The sequence below is a fragment of the Ranitomeya variabilis genome, chromosome 3, assembly GCF_051348905.1.
Source record: "Ranitomeya variabilis isolate aRanVar5 chromosome 3, aRanVar5.hap1, whole genome shotgun sequence".
NCBI classification, from domain to species: domain Eukaryota; kingdom Metazoa; phylum Chordata; class Amphibia; order Anura; family Dendrobatidae; genus Ranitomeya; species Ranitomeya variabilis.
In genome coordinates this window covers 564001742-564007741 of record NC_135234.1, presented here as the reverse complement: position 1 = coordinate 564007741, position 6000 = coordinate 564001742, and positions in this window count along the sequence as shown.

The window sequence follows — 6000 nt, the reverse complement described above, 5'->3', positions numbered from 1 at the left end:
TTGTTGCCTCGTGCCCCTACTGTGTTCAGTTTTCCATGCGCTTTGACTTTTAGCATTGTCACCACTTTTGGAAGTTGAAGTGTGTTCAGCAGGTCCTTAATGGCTCCATTGATGCTTCACGGTTGTTCCGCTTGCTGTGATGAAGTCCCTTGCAGCCCAGATGGGTCCGAAGTCGTGTGCTATGCCATGCAAGTACCTTGAATCGGTATACATTTTCTCAGTCTTGTCTTCTGCCATCTAGTAGGCCTTCATCAGCGCTATCAGTTCTGCTTCCTGGGCTGACAGACTGGGCGGCAGACTTCTGGACCACAGGATCTCTTGATTGCTGGTCACTGCACATCCCGTGTGGAATCTTCCTTCATCATCTGCAAATCTGGAGCCATCCACAGAGAGGATCAACCCTGGGTTGGTCAGTGGCTCTTCTGCCACCTTGGGTAGTCCTGCTGTTTCCTGTTGCATGATGCTGAAGCAATCATGGTCATCCGTCCGGAGCAAATTCAGATCCCTGCAGAAGGTATCATGCAGATTTTGATCAGACTTTTTATCTGAGGATCCGTATCTGTATCCCCCCCTTGGGAGTGGGAGTAGAGTGGGCGGATTGAGGACTGTGCATCTGGAGATGGTGACATTGTTGGGCAGGAGTAGAGAGCACTGGAGGCGAAGATGCCTGGTGGTGGAGAGATGTTTTAGCTGGGTTTGGTTGAGGATTGCTGAGATGTCATGCAGAGCCAGGATTTCCAATGGTTTTTCCACTGATGTCAGTAGTCCTGTCCAGGAGGGCGTGTGCTGCAACTGCTGCTCTCATGCGGGAGGAAGAGGCTCCCCTTGCAACTGGATCCAGGCAAGCTGAAAAGTAGTCCGAAAGTCTCTGCTTTCCCCCTGAAGCTGTGTCAGGACTCCAGTAGCAAGGCCTTCTCTTCTCATCAAGTAGAGACGGAATGGCTTCTCGTAGTCAGATAGGCCTAGTGCTGGCGCTGAGACTACAGAGCCTTTTAACTTCTTGAACGAACTGAAGGCCACATCTGTCTGGAGGAACGGGGTCACACTGACATATTCACACAGAGGCTGCATTAGGATGGAAGCATCAGGGATCCAGGCTCTGCAATATGAAACTAGACCAAGGAAGGCCTGTAGCACCTTTGGAGTTGTCGGAGGGACCATCTTCTCCACTGTGGTCTTCCGGTCATCTGGTGTTTCGCCTGGTGAGCAATACAGTGTCTCTGGAACGTAACTTGCTTCAGACACCACTGGACTTTGTTCTTTGAGATCTTGCAGTGCTGCTCTGCCAGGTAGAGTAGGAGATACAAGGAATGGGCTTTACACGTGTCAACGTCAATTGCACAAAGGAGTAGATTGTCCATGTATTGTAACAGGGTTACTTCTGCTTGTTCTGTGTCTCAGTTGGTGAGAACTGTGGACATTGCTTTGGTGAACTGTGAAGGGCTGTTCTGGGCCCACTGTGGCATCACTGTCCATGTGTGGTGTCCCCCCTGGTGCATTATGGCAAACAGGAACTGGTCTTCCGGATGAAGGGGAACACTGGAGAAAACATTAGCCAGGTTGTTCACTGTGAACACTTTTGCTGTGGCAGGCACATTTGAGAGCAGAGTGTGCGGATTCGGCATAATTGCAGTTTCAAACACCGTGGCGTCATTCTCAGCTCTCAGGTCATATACCATTCTGAACTTGGCTGGCTCTCCTTTTACAGTCTTTTTCTTGACGGGGAAAAGCGGGGTATTGCAAGGCGATGTGCGAGGAACAATGATTCCTATTTCCAGGTAGACCTTCAGTTGGTCAGAGGCAGCTTGACTCTAGGCCTGGCCTGGGCCTTACGAGGGTACGGGGTACATGGCTTGAGTGACACCCGTACTGGGGCAACTTGAGGTTTTCTCATGTGCTGGGGTCCCTTAGACCATAGACTTTCTGGTACTACATCCAGTACCTCCTTGGGTAGGCCTCATCGATTGTTTAATGTTCTTGTAAGGCCGCCAGCATGACTCTTCTCGGGTCAGGGATGAAGAAAGTGTCACTGTCCCATCTCCCTGGAACACTGTGGTTGCCTTCAGCTTCTGCAGTAGGTTCGCTCCCAGCAGGTTGAGTGGCAGGTCCTTTACACCACAAACTGGGACAGGATAGAGTGTCCTGGCTGAGTGCACACGCTCAGTGGCTTTGTAAGCGGAGAATGTCTGACTTGACCATCAATGCCCATGCGAGACACAGAGGATTCTGATAGGCAGGTGGGATCAGTGAGTTCCACAGGTGTCATCACACTTCTGGCTGCACCAGTGTCCACAAGAAAAGATCTGACAACGCCATCCACTTCCAGGGTAATTTGAGGGGTTGGTCCTGCTGAAGGAGTTTTGCATGTCAGGAGCGTGGTATCTTGAGGACCTGGCTTGCTTGCCTCTGTCCTATGGATGGGGTACTTCACTGCTTTCTGCACTTCTTCCTTGACCTGTTTCTCTGGACCAACTCTTGGGTTGCATGGGTCCAGTTTCTTCGGGGGCGTGGGTGCTTTGCACTGGTTCTGGTAATGGCCAAACTTGCCACAGATGTAACACTTGACACTTTTTCTGTCTTTGTAGGGTGGTTGCGCTTTCAGGTCAGTGGTCACCATGAGAGGGGCTGTCTTCTGCACCCCTGGTTGGGACTCAATCCCTTTGGCTACTGTGGACAACATGATGTGTACTGCAGCGGCAGCGGGGTCCGGCCTGCTGATTGAAGCTGCGGTGGTAAGACGGGGCCTGCAGGTGCATTCGTGGCGAGGCCCGGGGGGTGCCATGAGACCGGCGGCTGCATCCAACCCAAGGTCTTGGGGCATTACAGGGGCTGTGGCTGCATCTGCCATCACTTCTTCCTCCTGCTCCGACATAGCTTCTCCCCTTTGCTAACCTTATTGAGGTCGGTGTCTCCTCTCTGGAGTCTGCAGCGGTTCTTCTGGTGTGTTGGTCGGCACTTTGCAGCGTCTTCACCTCTGGCTCCCCTTCTGGTGTTCTCAGCAGCACGGCACCCGTTTCCTTCTTCACGCTCTTTGTGGTGCTATAATAGCGGCAGTTTTGGTGACAATCGGCATTAAACAGTCTCCTAGGCGCACATAAAACATTTTGCTGGGTCAGTCCACTGCTATTGACCTGTTCTCAGGCCTAGCCACTATCAGTGGTTTCCTGATTGGCTGTCTCAGTCCATGCACAAAGGCCTGTGCCAACATTTCCCTGTGTATCTGGTCATGAATGGTAAAGCCCAAGTCTTGGGATACTTGCATTACTCTGCCATGAAACTTCTTTACAGACTCTGTCTTATCTTGGCTCATGTCATGTAAGCTGAGGGCCTGTCCGGCCAGCCTGCCTTTGGCCCACTCTCTGAGTTGTTCAATTAGCTGTGGCCCTGACTCCCAAGCATGTACGTCTGATTCTGCTGGAAGTTTGAATTGTTCCTTCATGATTGGCCAGAGTGCATCACCTGCTTCTATTTTCATTCATGGCCCAGAGATCATTCCAGCTGGCTGCATATGTTTTCTGCTTCTGCTACTTTCTTCGGTAAAATGGCATGGGATGCATCCCTGGGTCTGGAAGATTGTCACCTGACTTGAAGTGCAGTGCACATAGTGTAATGGTGGTGCCTCTATCTGCCCTTGCATTCTTGGTGCCTGTGGGTTTCTTTTCCTAGTGCTGGACAGCATGTATGATGTTCCCTCTTCATCTTCATCAGAGGAATAGTTGTGATAGCTTGTACTGGGGTCATACACTGACTGATTTTGGACTTAGAAGTTGCTTTTTTATGTGAGGATGTCTCCCCCCTTGCTGAAGCTATGATGGATTAGGCTTATAGTTCTATGTTGGTGTGAATGTAGGCAGCTCTGACCGGTGCTGAAGCTGTACATTAAGGGTTACAATATTGTTTGACTGTGAAATGAGGTAACGGAGGATCTGTCAGTGAGCTCGTTCTGATATCATGCCTCCCCCCTCTGCACCCAGGGCTGAGCTGTCTGCTACCTGATGTGTCTAGGGCTGCCCACTGTAGGGGGGGCTTTCACCTTCTTTTCCTGATATTACAACTGGCAATGGCTGGACTGTGCCAGGGGCATAGAAAGGGAACCTTGTGCTGTAAGCACCATATTGTTTGAATTGGGCGTTGGCCCAGCCGGCAAAGAAGAGGTAAAAAGAGGAAGAAGAAGAGGGAGGGGTTGAGGAGTGAGACAAAGGAATAGTAGGAGAGAGAGAGAGAAAATGTGGAGAGAGAGGGAGGAGAAGAGAGGAGAGAGAAGGAGGGGAGTGAGAGGGTGAGGAGAAGAGGGAGGAGAGATGGGTGTGGAGAAGGAAAAGAAGGAGGAGAAAGGTGTGGTGGGGAAGTGGAGAAGGAGGGAGGAGAAGATGGAGGGTATGGAGGGGAGAGATAGAGAGGGGAAGAGAGAGAGAGAGAAAAAATGTGGAGGAAGAGGAGAGGAAAGGAGAGAGAGAGAGAAGAATGCGGAGAGAAAAGACTGACAGAGAAAAAAAAAAAGAGGATAGAGGAGAACAACAAGAATAATAGAGAGGAGCAATTATGCCTTCTCCCTGTACCACATACTGTGCAAAAATAACTACCTACTGCACAGATTCTCCCGTCTCAAACCCACAAAAATCACTTCCTGGTTTGCTCACATAACTTTCTGTACCACCTAAACGATGTAAGCTCTGCTGCCACTTCATACCATGTATTAGTATTCAGCAATCTAACATCAGCTAACTTCCCTTATTTTCCCTTCTACGTCATGCCACTCCGCAGCTTGAAGTCTGCCATTCTAATGAATTTCACGTACTTTATACCTTCCAAAATCTTCACATACTCACACCTTCGTGTTCTGCCACTATCTAGGGGCTGTTTTCTCATTAGGAAGTAAAAAGACTTTCCTGTTGCTCGGCCACTTTATTCCCCATGGCAAAAGCAAAAAAAATGAAAAACACACAAAAATGAAAAAAAACAGTGCTAAAAAAAAGGAAAAAAAACTTCTAAAAATGAGTATATAAAACTCTAAGAAAAACCCAAAACGATAAGAAAAACCGTCAAAAACTTAGTTCATAATTAAAAACTCAAAATTTTGATACAAAAGGAAGGAAAAAAACTTTTTCCCCCAAAAAAGTAAAAAGGTAAAGAGATTGAAGATTGAGGAAAACTTAATTAAAAAACTTTAAAATGCCGCAAAAAGAAAAAGACACTTTAAGAGAGTAAAAAAAAAAATTAAAAATTAAAACGGCTTTTCTCTTCTCCTTTTTTCTTTTAGAATCTCTGCGCTCAAATACAGTCAGACACACACTTCTTCTTTTTATTATATGCTGCTGTATCCAATATCACTTAAAATAACGTATCTGAAAACATGTATGTCGCACCAAAAATGATAGATACAATTTAAATTTCACTTCTTCACAAAAAAACTACACATAGCCAGCATTGCAGCTGAAAACAGTCAGAAAAAACCAGATGTGACAGTTTGATTTACAATGCATATCTCTCTGCTAAACAGCTTGGAGAAAGAGGAAGTTCGGAGGAGAGAGAGAGGAAAAAAAACAAAACAAAACTTTCTCTTACTATTTCATGCTCTTAAAGCGGCAATAGTACATGACACAAACAGAAACAGATAGACAATCCGAGAGATGCCCTTTTTAATTCTGTGACACGTGCAGGTTGCACTGGGAACAGACTACTGCCAATCGCACTGGACGCACCTGCGCCCGGGCCGCCTGAGTGCCTGAGAAGCACAACAAGCGGGAAATCTACCACCCCGGTCCGGACGTCCTGACTGGATCGCTGGCACTACGGGAATCTGCAGTAGCCCTCTAAGTTATCACTACCCGTGCCTGGAACCTGGAGCCACCTGCTCCGGAACTCTACGTGTTCCTCCTATGCACGGGAATCCTGCAATAACTTATCGAGCGATTTGACCTCCTGCGGTCTGTTTCCCAGCAACCACAAGCAAAAGTCACTTTTTCCTTCTTCTCTCGGATTTTACACAAAACATATACA